Source organism: Scyliorhinus torazame, chromosome 18 (genome assembly GCF_047496885.1).
Source record: "Scyliorhinus torazame isolate Kashiwa2021f chromosome 18, sScyTor2.1, whole genome shotgun sequence".
Lineage (NCBI taxonomy): Eukaryota > Metazoa > Chordata > Chondrichthyes > Carcharhiniformes > Scyliorhinidae > Scyliorhinus > Scyliorhinus torazame.
The window spans coordinates 87,041,821-87,056,656 of NC_092724.1; positions in this window are offsets into that span (position 1 = coordinate 87,041,821).

Here is a 14,836-nt window from a genome sequence, read left to right on the forward strand (position 1 = left end):
GTCGCTCTGGCCGCCACCCTCAACCAGGCAGGCAGGCCCGTGGCATTCTTTTCCCGCACCCTCCATGCCTCCGAAATTTGGCACTCCTCCGTCGAAAAGGAGGCCCAAGCGATCGTTGAAGCTGTGCGGCATTGGAGGCATTACCTGGCCGACAGGAGATTCACTCTCCTCACTGACCAATGGTCGGTTGCCTTCATGTTTAACAACACGTAAGATCAAAAATGATCAAATCTTGAGGTGGAAATCGAGCTCTCCACCTACAATTACGAGATTTTGTATCGCCCCGGTAAGCTCAGCGAGCCCCCCGATGCCCTATCCCGAGGTACATGTGCCAGCGCACAAGTGGACCGACTCCGGACCGTACACGACGATCTCTGTCACCCGGGAGTCACCCGCTTTTACCACTTCATTAAGGCCCGCAATCTGCCCTACTCCATCGAGGAAGTCAGGGCTATCACCAGAGACTGCCAGGTTTGCGCGGAGTGTAAACTGCACTTCTACCGGCCAGACCGTGCACACCTGGTGAAGGCTTCCCGCCCCTTTGAATGCCTCAGCGTGGACTTCAAAGGGCCCCTCCCCTCCACCGACCGCAACACGTACTTTCTTAATGTGGTCGACGAGTATTTCCGATTCCCCTTCGCCGTCCCGTGCCCCGATATGACGTCTGCCACCGTCATCAAAGCCCTCAACACCATCTTCTCTCTATTCGGTTTCCCCGCCTATGTCCACAGCGACCGGGGATCCTCATTCATGAGCGATGAGCTGCGCCAGTACCTGCTCAACAGGGGCATTGCCTCGAGCAGGACGACCAGCTACAACCCCAGGGGAAACTGGCAGGTGGAGCGGGAGAATGGGGCGGTCTGGAGGGCCGTCCAGCTAGCCCTACGGTCCAGAAATCTCCCGGCCTCCCGCTGGCAGGCGGTCCTCCCGGACACACTTCACTCCATTCGGTCGCTCCTGTGCACCGCGACCAATGAAACCCCCCCCATGAACGTCTCTTTGCCTTCCCCAGGAGGTCCACCTCCGGGGTTTCACTCCCAACGTGGCTGGCAGCTCCAGGACCTGTTCTCCTCCGCAAGCACATGCGGCTCCACAAGGCGGACCTGTTGGTTGAGAGGATACAGCTACTTCTTGCGAACCCGCAGTACGCCTACGTAGTGTACCCCAACGGCCGCCAAGACACAGTCTCCCTCAGGGATCTGGCACTAGCTGGGTCCCACCCCCCCCCGTCCCCGTCCCGGCGCCACCCTCCCCTCCCCTGGCACACCCCACCGCAGCCCTCGCTCCAGGACAATCCGTCCTCCCCTTGCTCCCACCCGGAGATGGAGAGGATTTTGACATGCTCCCGGAGTCACTGAAGACCAAGCCGACGCCTGAGTCGCCACCAGCACTGCGGCGTTCTCAACGACAGATCAAGGCACCCGATCATCTAAATTTGTAACCTACTCTGTCATTTTAAAACCAATCTGTATGTATATAGTTATCCACCACCCCCGCTGGACTCATTTTTAACAGGGGGTGAATGTAGTAGTCACCACTGTTGTATTATAGATACATACATAGAATTTACAGTGCAGAAGGAGGCCATTCGGCCCATCGAGTCTGCACTGGCTCTTGGAAAGAGCACCCCACCCAAGGCCAACACCGCCACCCCACCCCCATAACCCAGTAACCCCACCCAACACTAAGGGCAATTTTGGACACTAAGGGCAATTTATCATGGCCAATCCACCTAACCTGCACATCTTTGGACTGTATTGTATATATGTATATATGGGTATTACGGTAAGGCCCCTGTACTACAGGTACGGAGGTAGATCCCTGCCTGCTGGCTCTGCCCAGGAGGCGGAGTATAATTATGTGTGCTCTCTGAACAGCAGCCATTTCGTAAGCTGCTGTAGGAGGCCCCACATCTCTGTGTAATAAAGCCTCGATTACATTCTACTCTTGCCTCGTCGTAATTGATAGTGCATCACCCTGCAGACTGAACCCACAAAATCTCCTAGGGCAGACAAAGTGATTGCTGCCCTGAACTTTATGGATTCCATCAAAGAGAAAATGCTGTTAAACCTCAACAGGTCTGGCAGCATCTGTAGGGAGCGAAAAGAGATAATGTGTCGAGTCCAGATAACCCTTTGTCAGAGCTGCTGCCAGATCTGCTGAAATTTTCCAGCATAGAACAAAGAAAGAACAAAGAAAAATTACAGCACAGGAACAGGCCCTTCGGCCCTCCAAGCCTGCGCCGATCCAGATCCTCTATCTAAAACTGTCGCCTATTTTCTAAGGATCTGTATCCCTCTGCTCCCTGCCAATTCATGTATCTGTCTAGATACATCTTAAATGATGCTATCGTGCCCGCCTCTACCACCTTCGCCGGCAATGTGTTCCAGGCACCCACCAACCTCTGCGTAAAGAACTTTCCATGTATATCTCCCTGAAACCTTTCCCCTCTTGCCTTGAACTCATGATCCCTAGTAATTGAGTCCCCCACTTTGGGAAAAAGCTTCTTGCTATCCACCCAGTCTATACCTCTCATGATTTTGTAGCCTCAGGGAGGGCCCCCCTCAACCCCTGTCTTTCTAATGAAAATAATCATAATCTACTCAACCTCTCTTCATAGCTAGCGCCCTCCATACCAGGCAACATCCTGGTGAATACAGGCGGGAGATAGAGAACCTAGTGGGGTGGTGCAGCGACAACAATCTCTCCCTCAATGCCAGCAAAACTAAAGAGCTCGTCATTGACTTCAGGAAGCAAAGTACTGTCCTCACCCCTGTCAGCATCAATGGGGCCAAGGTGGAGATGGTTAGCAGTTTCACATTCCTAGGGGTGCACATCTCCAAAAATCTGTCCTGGTCCACCCACGTCGACGCTACCACCAAGAAAGCACAACAGCGCCTATACTTCCTCGGGAAACTAAGGAAATTCGGCATGTCCACATTAACCCTTACCAACTTTTACAGATGCACCATAGAAAGCATCCTATCGGGCTGCATCACAGCCTGGTATGGCAACTGCTCGGCCCAGGACCGCAAGAAACTTCAGAGTCGTGAACACTGCCCAGTCCATCACACAAACCTGCCTCCCATCCATTGACTCCATCTATACCTCCCGCTGCCTGGGGAAAGCGGGTAGCATAATCAAAGATCCCTCCCACCCGGCTTACTTACTCTTCCAACTTCTTCCATCGGGCAGGAGATACAGAAGTCTGAGAACACGCACGAACAGACTCAAAAGCAGCTTCTTCCCCACAGTCACCAGACTCCTAAATGACCCTCTTATGGACTGACCTCATCAACACGACACCATGTATGCTTCATCCGATGCCAGTGCTTATGTAGTTACATTGTATATGTTGTGTTGCCCTATTATGTATTTTCTTTTATTCCCTTTTCTTCCCATGTACTTAATGATCTGTTGAGCTGCTTTCAGAAAAATACTTTTCACTGTACCTCGGGACACATGACAACAAACAAATCCAATCCAATCCAAAGCATCCACATCCTTTTGGTAATGTGGCGACCAGAACTGTACGCAGTATTCCAACTGTGGCCGAACCAAAGTCTTATACAAGTGTAACATGGCCTGCCAACTCTTGTACTCAATACCTCTTCCGATGAAGGAAAGCATGCCGTAAGCCTTCTTGACCACTCTATCAACCTGCGCAGCCACCTTCAGGGTACAATGGACCTGAACACCCAGATCTCTCTGTACATCAATTTTCCCCAGGGCTTTTTCATTTACCGTATAGTTCGCTCTTGAATTGGATCTTCCAAAATGCATCACTTCGCATTTGCCCGGATTGAACTCCATCTGCCATTTATCCGCCTAACTCTCCAATCTATCTATATTGTTGCTAACTTTCCGGTTGGTTAAATTGCTCTGTTTTATTACCTTTGCTCTCGAGTCGCCAGGTCTCTTTATGATACCGCCACGAGGTTCAAGTCCAAGTAATGATCAATAACTCAATACACCGATTAGTAAGATTCAAATCAAAGCACATTTATTATACACAGTAATCGCTACTCATGCACAAATTCTACGTCTAAGCTACTTCTACAACTAACAGGCCTATACTTAACTTCGGACTGGCCCACCAGGTCAGGGGAACAAATGGCCTTTCGTTCGGGTTCTGAGTCTGCGGGATTCGAAGTTGGCACGGATTGGTAGCTAGGAGCGCCTATCTCGTAGCGAGCGTTGAATTAAGACTTACTTCTGTCGGCGGTCACTGCACCGGCCACGGTCAATGTTGGTTCGTGTTGCTGGGTGACCCGTCCAGGACGAAGAGAGAGAGCTGAAGAGAACAATTTGAACTTGGGGCTTAACTCTTATAGTCCCCAGGGGCTTCCCGCCTTTCGGGGCGGACCCTGTACCTGGTTCCAAGTGATTGGACTTTGTCCAAATCGCTTGGTTCGATTTCTCCAATACTGGAGCGGTTCCCTGATCGATGGGCGGTCTTGAGGTGTTCGTTCACCTCCTTTGCGTTGGCTCCTGCTGGCGCCGGGGAGTATGGCTTTGCTTTGTGTATCCCAAATGTTACTTATTGTTCCCGGGGATTGCTCATCAGTATGTAGATGGCTGCTACATTGTTATGCTGATGGCCGCTGGTATCGATGTTGTCTGGCCTTTTGCAGAGTTAAATATACAACAAACCCACACCTGCTGGTTTCTGTCTGTGTTGGCTGACTTTCCCATCAGCCTTTGCCGTTCGTCATTTTAAATCGGGAGTTGGACAATTTAGGTAGCTACACTCCCTCCTTGTGATCCTAACGCAAAGCGTGAAGGGTCACATAACTACGTTGTTTTCATTCCCTGACCCGATGAGCACTTATTTCATGGCCTCTACACTGACCATAACTATGCAAAAAATATTTTACTGACAATTCTAAGGGGCACTATGTCAAACAGGGACATGCATTACAAAACAAGAAAATGGGAACCTCTAACTATCCTTAATACACTACACTCACTTAAACATTTCATCACTCTAACTTCCTCAACCATACAAACAAAATCATAGCAGTTTATACACATTTTTCCTGGCTTGGCAGTCAAGCTCAGGATCGTACAATTGCTCATGAACATTTCTTTATTTGCAACAAAAACGCAAACAAATGCTCTTTATTATAGATCGCGGGGGTCGGGGGTCTGGTCGTGTCCGAAAATAGGGGATCTGATCCTACAGCCACCATCACCCTCAGCGGTAAGCTCTCCTTCTCCATTTTCTCAGACGCATAGTCTGCACGATGCCGCAGAGTATCGCCAATACCAATAGGGATTCTATCACGTAGGACAGGGAATACCAGGTTATAAACCTGTCACACCAAGATGGTGTGGTGTCGCTGGTGACTGGGCTCTGGGTACTGTGGGGAAGTGAATCATTAACGGCTGGGGGCCTTGAGGTCATGGGATTCGCGTTCGCGTGCAACCAAATGTCCATTGTAACGGTGAACCATGCGAAGGATGTCCTCATGGTTCTTCTTCTTTCACTTCTCTTCTCTTCTCTTCTCTTCTCTGGGCCTGGAGCTTCTGGAGTTCTGTGGGATCAAGCATAGTGTCTGTAACTATCTTGGTTTAACATCTCGTACGATAGTCTGTCTGTCCTTTAGTACCAATTACTCCCTTTATAATTGGTCACGATGTGTGACTCCCTCATTTTTTTTCAAAGACCGAATTTTAGGACAAGACATACTTACAAATACTGAACCAGTGCAAGCCGTCTCGCAGACTGTGCGGTTTACCATCCAAATGTTTCAGGATGGAAGTAGCATATGGTAGGCAACCTAAGGGTTACCTGAAAAACAAAACTTTTTGAACTAAAACTTTCCAAAATGAGGTGCGTATGGGCCGCGACGGGTAAGAGTTGGATGGAGTCCCCGGGTAGGACGGCGACCAATGCCGTGTCTCCCCTACCCGAGCGTAGTTGACCAGAGGGGGGGTTCCCAGGCAGGGCGGGTCCCAAGCCGTTTCTCCACTGCCTGAGCAACCGACAAGAACGGGCAAGAAATGTAGTCATCGTGGGGGGTTGCCGTAGTGGTTCTACCTTCGAACCAGAAGGGCAATTATGAACGGGCGTCTGCCGACAGACGAGTTCCACTAAACTGGCGTCTGGGACCTTAACAAGTCTCTGTGGGCAAGTCCTCATAGGTTTCGTCCAAAAAGTCGTGGGGCCGTGAAAAAAAATTCCGGTCTGACATACAACATTTAACAAACAGTACAAACAACATAAAACATGCTGCAGGTTCCATCAGAAAGGACACCGTTTCTCCCAAGCGGTTCCTTTTAAAACATCATCTGGACACCTCAGTTATCGGTTGCAAACAGGGTCGCAAAGGGGCTCTCGTTTTGGGAGTCAGACTCAAGGTCGTCATCTTCTCCTGGATGCCAAACTCTTGAATGTACCAGGGCTGAAAGGGCTGCATGGTGTGATCGCTCTCGTCATTCTGGACGAGTCTGTACGAGTTATCTCTGTGCCAATAGGTGGTGTCTAGTTGTGTGGGGACGGAATCGGGGTCGTCATTGTAGGTCGGTGGTGGGGTTTGTTCAGGAAAGTGATCATGAAGGGATCACTCGAATCGTGGTCAGATTCGCTGGGTGTGGGTCCTGTTGCATGGGGATAGCAGGGAGACGTGCTGTGGCTATCGTCCGAGTCACAGTCGCTGTCTCTGCTGCTGCAGTCTGTGGGCGTTCTGGGGCAGTCGAGGTTGAGTCCGTGGCTGGGCTGGACGTGTTGGGGGATGGTAGGGCTACGTTGGCTGTGGGCGGGGTGTGGTGTGCTGCGTCGAGCATGACGTGGTGGGCGTGGTTAGACTGTGTTCCATATGCCTTCAGCTGATTGATATGGAACCACGCAGTCTTTCCATTGGGGTACTGTAGCGCACAAAGACTCACGAGAGACGAATAGAGATGAAGTCGATGAGGCTTTATTAAGCGTGACTTGTTCCCCGCAGTTCAGTAGCTGACTGGCCTGCGGGGGAGAACTCCAGGTTCTTATACTCCGCCTTCAGGGCGGAGCTAGAGGTCAACAGCCAACCAGGACCCGGGATCTGTCAGCCAATGACATCACGGCTTCACAGTCCCACATGACCCCTAATGCATACTACCACAGGTACTTTATCTTGTAGACGGAAGGGCTTACTTTGTCCGCAATGGAGTACGGACCCGAGTACTTTGGTGACAGGAATGTGCTGGGGTTGTATACGGAGAGCTTGACTTGCTGTCCTACACTGTACTCAGTCGCATGCACTGTCTTGTCGAAACAAGCCTTGCTCTTGTTTCTTTCTTGTGCCCAATTTCACTGCGGCTGCTAGCTGACCCGTTTTAATATTATCCACTAATTGCTCTGCTGCTTTCTCGTGTGTGAGGGCCGTCACTTCGGGGCTGGTCAAGTCTAAACCTAATGAAAATTCTGTGCCGTTCATGGGGCGTCCGGTCATGAGGGTGTGTGGGGTGTAACCTGTGGAAGTAGAAACTGTGTTACGTAAAAACATTAGCGCAAAAGGGAGGACTGAGTCCCAAGTGGTGTTGTTTTGCTGGACCATTTTTCTGAGGGTGGATTTTAGGGTCCGATTCATGCACTCCACGATACCACTCGACTGTGGGTGGTATGCTATGTGGAATTTTTGGGTGATGCCAAATATCGTGAGGACGTTCTGCATGACACGTCCCGTAAAATGGGAACCTTGGTCGGATTCAATGCTGCGGGGGTGTCCCCATCTTGTAAAGATGTGGTGGGTCATAATTTTGGCTGTGGTCTTTGCAGTGTTTGTCCTGGATGGGAATGCTTCCACCCATTTTGTAAACGTGAGGACGTTCTGCATGACACGTCCAGTAAAATGGGAACCTTGGTCGGATTCAATGCTGCGGGGGAGTCCCCATCTTGTAAAGATGTGGTGGGTCAAAATCTTGGCTGTGGTCTTTGCAGTGTTTGTCCTGGATGGGAATGCTTCCACCCATTTTGTAAACGTGTCTATCACCACGAGTACATATTTATAACCATTCCTGCAATGGGGCAATAAAATCAATCTGGAGGTTAGTCCAGGGGCCATTAACGGGTCGGGTGTGACTGAGTTGAGCCTTTTTGGCATATCTGTCCGGATTATTCTGGGCACAGATACGACAATTCTCGATGTAGTGATTTACATCGTCCTTTAAATTCGGCCACTAACAAAGCTGCTTGAGGTGGGCTGTAGTGGGATCGATTCCCTGATGTCCATGACCGTCATGGAACAAACAAATCAGTTGATTCCTGTCCTGTTCAGGAACCACATAAAGGGTGTCTTTTAACACCACACCGTCAAGTGTGGTCAGAGCATTTTGAAATCTCTCGTAGGATGCTGGATAGTTTCCTTTTAAAATCTCCCTGAGATTGCTGTCCTGCTTCTGGGCCTGCACTAGATCCTCGATCTTAGTCTGTGAGACCTGAACTGCATTTACTGGTGCGCTTTCGGGGGGTGTCCAAAAATATCCATGCCTGGAACCTGCTTTAGCCAGTATGTCGGCTTTTACATTTCCAGGGGGGGAGGAACGATGGTGACTTCGAACTTTGACTATCCCAAAAGTCCTGTTCTGTGCTCTCTCTAAAATGTGTCGGAGCAATGGGGCTGAGGGGAGGGGTTTTCCGTCTGCGGAAACAAATCCTCTTGCTTTCCACAGGGGCAGGAATTCCGTAAGGCTGTTGCAGACATTGAGGCTGTCCGAGTAAATGCCTGCTAGGCTGGGGAAGGAATCTGGGTGTTCCACTATACATGCGATGGCCGCCAGTTCTGCTGCCTGCGCGCCTAAGTGACCTGGAGGTTTTATTGCTATTTCTTCTAGGGCGTGTCCCTGCGCGTCCTCGACATAAATACCGCAACATCCAATACTGTGGAAGATCCATCCACATATATCTTTATGGGCTCGCACATGTCTGTGTGCTGGGGGCTCTGGGTTGAACTACCTATCTTTCTGGGGGGGGGGTTTCGCAATAAAGGGGCCTGTGTTGTGGTGTGGAGAGATAATTTCACATTCATGGGGGGTTCCGGGGTACTGTAGGTTGTCGGCTAAAAAAATGTGAGTCTTTGTCCGTTTCACAGTGATGTCCCGTCCCTGCAAGAGAAGGGTCCATCTGGCTGCTCTTATTTGACTGACTGTACCGTCCTTGAGTCGTCCGTCCAGTAAAAGTTGGGTGGTGGGGTGTTCTGTGAGGATTGTGATGGGGTTCAGTCCGGTAATGTACGAAAAATACTGAACTGCCCAAAATACTGCGAGCAGATGCCTCTCACAGGCTGAAAATCCCTGCTCCACAGCATCTAAAACTCTGGAGGCGTAGGCTACGGGCCTTAACCGTTCGTGCCGTTCCTGAAGGAGCACGGCCGAAAGGGTGCGGTCTGTGGTTGCTACCTCTATAGCGTAAGGGGAAAGCGGGTCTGGAACTTGTAGTGCGGGGGCTGCTATGAGTGCTTGTTTTAAAGAGTCCACAGCATCCGTATGCTGCGGAAGCCATTCCCAGGGGGCTCCTTTCTTTAGGCGGTCTGAGAGGGGTGCTGCCTTGCTGGCGAAACCGTCAATGTGGTTTCGGCAGTCGCCAACCAGTCCTAAAAACGCCCGGGGGCTGAAACGTTCTGGGGAAGGGGCAATTTGGCAATTGAGTCAATCCTTTTATGCTCGATCTCGCGTTTACCACGTGTGATAATTGTACCCAAATATCTTCCAAATTATCTTCCAAAATCTGGGCCTTTTTGGGGTTAACTTTACAACCAATTGAGTGTAAGAGTTCCAGGAGTTCGGACAGAAGCTCAATGTGCTCTTCCTTGGTGTCTGTCTGCAGTAGTAGGTCGTCTACGTACTGGACCAGACATTTGGGGTGAGAGAATTTGGCTAAACCATTTGCCAGCTGTCGGTGGAAAATGGAGGGGAAGTTGTGGAAGCCTTGTGGCAGGCATGTCCACGTGTACTGCTGATTTTTAAAGGTGAAGGCAAATTTGTACTGGCACGCCTTTGCCAATGGAATGGACCAGAATCCATTACTGACGTCCAAAACTGTGAAGAATCGGGAATTGAGTCCCTGCTTGAGCAATGGTCTCAGGACTTGTGGCTACTGCGGGGGTGATTTTGTTGAGTTCCTGGTAATCGATGGTCAGTCGCCATGATCCATCAGGCTTTCTCACTGGCCAAATCGGGGCATTATTAGTGGAGGCTACTGATCTAAGTACGCCCTGCTCTAATAAGCTTTCTATTACCTTTGAGATTTCTCCCTCTGCCTCTTGGGGAAATCCATACTGTTTTTGGGGTCTAGGGTCAGGTCTTGCAATCTGTACGGAACCAGTCATCCGTCCACAGTCGTGTTTGTCGCGCGCCTGGGAGCAGTCTGTACAAAGCAAACCCGCAGTCAAGAATCCAGAGGACAATGCTGTCCTGTTCTTTTGCAGAACTGCCCTAACCTGCTTGTCCGTGCTAAACGTGGTCGGGTTGAACCAAAATTCGCCTACAGCGCTAATTTTGTTCGCGTACTCTCCTATGTTGAGCGTTGCGGGGGCTCTTGCAGACTTTGCCATTTTCCAGACACACTGGTTGACTGGATCAAATGATAGATTGTGGGAATTCATGAAGTCGATTCCCAGAATGTGTTCTGCTGTGTGGGGCAGGTCAACTAAAACCACGGGGTGCTTGGTGGTGATGTTGCCGATTTGAATGGGTACAGGCGCTGTGATGTGTCCCTGCTGTGAGTGGCCTGTAAAGCCGCTGAGGATGATGGGCCACGTGTCTTTTTGGAACATGGTGGAGGAATTTATTGTGGTGCGGGACCCTCCTGTGTCCCAGAGAAACACGATGGGTTGTCCCCGAATTTTCGCTGCAACTACCAGTCGTCCGGACCTATCCCAAAGGGTGTCGCACACCCAACTGGGGGAGGCAGTACACCGTCAGTCCTTTCCGGTCAGGTCCGTCTGATCCGAACGGGCGCTAACACTATGAATCGGCTCTGTCTTCTTCTTACTCAGAGTGCCCGTCTGCTGGGCTCTCTGTGGCTTTCGTGGGGCATTGCACTCTCTTGCAAAGTGTCCCAACTGTCCACAGTTGTAACACTCCTGTGACTTGGGTGGGGGGCTTTTCTTTCCTTCATTCACCCATGCGGGGTTCTGGTGCGATTTAACTGCCTGTATATCTGCGTCGGCCTGCTTTTCCTCGGGATTCTTGACTGCGGGTTTGCTTTGTACAGACTGCTCCCAGGCGCGGGACAATCTTTTTACTACCCACTCGTTATGAGCCTCCTCTGAGGGATCATAATTCGTACAAGCTTTTTGTCCTGTTTCTGTGGCATGGGAGATAAGGGTGCGGGTCCATTTGGCCATGTCGTCTGGGGACAAATGGGCGCGGTCTAAGTCACCAAAGACTGCTGCAAAGTGGATCCACAGGCGTCCAGTGAACGCTGTGGGGTGCTCGGCTTTCTTTTGCCTGCATTTGTTGAGGCCATCTACGGGGTCACCCCGGTTATACCCGATCGCATCCAGGATCGCGGTATGCATTTCTGCAAGGGTGCCTCCTCCTACATTCTGTGGGTCGGGAAGGGCGGCTGCGACTGAAGGATCTAAACTTAAAACTGTGAGCTTTACGTGCTCTCGCTCATCCAGGCCGTACATGGTCGCCTGCTGTTTTACTCTGGCAAAGAAATGGTGGGGGTCTGAGGTGGGGAGGAACGGTGTGATCTTATTGCACGCGTCCCGTAATTGGGTCAGTTAAGGGAGTGGAATATAGAAATTCCGCATCGTCCGATGTGGCTGTGCGGCGGGTGGTTACTGGGTTCATTGGAGCTTGAACTATCTGCTCTGTGGAGGGTTGGGGCGCTATTCTCTTCTGGGGCTTTCCCTGCACACATGTTCCCTGAACATATCTCTGCGCTGTCTCGTTTAACTCTTCCCAATCAGTCTTCCTCATCTAACTTTGCTCCAAAGGTTTCCTGGAATCCTTTTTGGACTGAAAGCAGGGATTGCAGCTCTGCAATCTGCTTCCAGCACTTTGCGTGGTCCAGTGAGCTTTGTCTTTGCTCTGTGGTGGCAGCATGGAGTGCTCTTAACGCTGCCTTCAGGTCACTACACTGCCTCTGCAATGCCTCTACCTGCTTCTCTGTTTCTTCACGTACCAGGACTGCACGTTGCGTGTCCTGATTGGCCTTTTCGTACTGGGATTGGAAGCTGCTTAAGTGCGCCAGACAAGACTGGTGTGCCCCCTTGGCATCATCCACCTCTCCGTCTTTTGCTGCCAACTCCCTCCTTAACTCTACGTTCTCTTTCTCTACCTCGCTGACATCGACCTTGCTCATTCGATGTATGCCTTCTATCTCTTTCCGGAGCGTCCTAACGACCTCCTCTGTGCCTCGCAATTGAGCCACACAGGACACGATTGCCATCGGCTTGCAAGCTTTTCCTAAGCTCTTCTTGTGAATCTCGCTCAAGTTCTCCCACCAAGTATGTCCTATACTCCCGGGACCTCTTTCCTCATTGTTACAGAATTCGCTCCAAAGGGACCATCCTTTCCCTTTGAGGTACTTTCTGATTTCCTCTTCCCAAACAGGACACTGTCCTACTCTACTGCTGGTCGCTGCGACCACAAATTCTTCGGGGTTCATGAGGCGTTGCATTGCCTGCATTGCCATCTTTCTTCTCTGAATGCTTCTTTTAAAATTTGGAACAAGGGGTATTAAGGTAGTGCTGTAATTACGGGTACGGCTTTCGCTATTTTCCGGAATACAAACTCCCGACAGTTTTGTCGCAACAAAAATCTATCAGTATTACTTTATCGCCCTGTTAGTTACGCATGCATTTAACACACTTCCAAATTATGAGGATTGATCAGAACTGCTTGAACACTTGTGGTTTTCTGTTCCCAATTGGATTTCTAATTCAAATTTTGGGTTCTCCCGGAATGGTTAAGCCACTTCTAGATCGGGTCCCGTCAGATGTCGCCAGTAATATGTTGCTAAGTTTTGGTTGGTTCAATTGGCTCTGTTTTATAACGTTTGCTCTAGAGTCGCCAGGTATCTTTATGATACCGCCACGAGGTTCAAGTTCAAGTAATGATCAATAACTCAGTACACCAATTAGTAAGATTCAAATCAAAGCACATTTATTTACACAGTCAAATCTACTCATGCATAAACTCTACTTTCTCAGCTATTTCTATAACTAACAGGCCAATACTTAGCTTCGGACTGGCCCACCAGGTCAGGGGAACAAATGGCCTTTTGTTCGGGTTCTGAGTCTGCGGGATTCAAAAGCTGGTATGGACTGGTATCTAGGAGCGCCTATCTCGTAGCGAGCGTTGACTTGAGACTTACGTTCTTTGGCAGCAGCTGGAGAGGTCACTGTCAAGGGTTGGTTCGCGTTGCTGAGTAACCCTTTCAAGAAGGATGATTTGAACTTGGGGGCTTTACTTTATAGCCCCCAGAGGCTTCCCGCCCTTCGGGGCGGACCTCGTACCTGGTTTCAAGTGATTGGACTTCGTTCCAATCGCTTGGTTCGATTTCTCCAATACTGGAGCTCTTCCCTGATCGATGGGCAGTCTTTAGGTGTCCGTTAACCTCTTTTGTGCTGGCTCCTGCTGGCGCCGAGGAGTCTGGCTTGGGCTTGTTTACCTTAAATGTTTCGATTGTTCCCGGGAATTGCTCATTAGTATGTAGATGGCTGCTACATTAGTATGCCGATGATTGCTGGTATCGATGCTGTCTGGACTTTTGCAGAGTTTAATATGCAGTAATCTTGCACCTGCTAGTTTTTGCCTGTGTTGGCTGAATGTCCCTTCAGCCTTTGCTGTTCTCCATTTTACGTCGGGAATTGGCCAACCCAAGTGGCTACAGGGTGGCACACCACTCGACGTCCGGATCAATGCTCATCACTGGGAGTTGTTTCACCTTCTTCGCTGACAGTATCGTATGTTTGGTGATGATGCCCACCCGGAATGGGGATGTGATGCCCTCGGTGTTGGAATCTGGAACCATGTTGGAGTCTGCAACGGGTTGCTGTACTGACCGGACGTTCCTGCGCTGCGACTGGGATCGCTGTGTATTGGGCAGTTGAGCAGATCTGCACAGGGCTGCGTAGTGGCCAAGCTTGCCACACTGGAGACAGCGTCGAGATTTCGCGGGACATTGCTGCTTTAAATGGGCGGTGCCACGGTTGTTGCACGTCATGTCGCCGTCGTCAGGACGCTCCGTGCGCCACCGCGCATGCACGGTGTGGCCTAACGATGGGGGCACCTACGCAGTTCGGTCGTCGGCCTCGCTGTCCCCTTGGTCGTGGCGTGCATGCGCAGGAGCCCGGGAAAAGCACGCAAAATGCTTTTGGGACTGGAAGCTGCTTAAGCGCGCCAGACAAGACTGGGGTGCCCTTTTGGCATCCTCCACCTCTCTGTCTTTTGCTGCCAACATCCTTCTCAATTCTAAGTTCTCTCTTTCTACCTCGCTTACATCGACTTTACTCATTCGATGTATGCCTTCTACTTCTTTCCGGAGCGTCCTAACAACCTCCTCTGTGCCTTGCAACTGTGCCAAGCAGGACACGATTGCCATTGGCTTGCGAGCTTTCCCTAAGCTCTTTTTGTGGATCTCGCTCAGGTTCTCCCACCCAGTATGTCCTATACTCCCGGGACCTGTTTCCTCGTTGTTACAGAATTCGCTCCAAAGGGGCTTTGAGGTACTTCCTGATTTCTTCCTCCCAAATGGGAAATTGTCCCACTCTACTGCTGCTGGTTGCTGCGACCGCAAATTCCTCTGGGTTCATGAGGCGTTGCATTGCCTGCATTGCCATCTTTCCTATCCGAATGCTGCTCTTCAAATTTGGGACAGGGGTATTAAGGCGGTGCT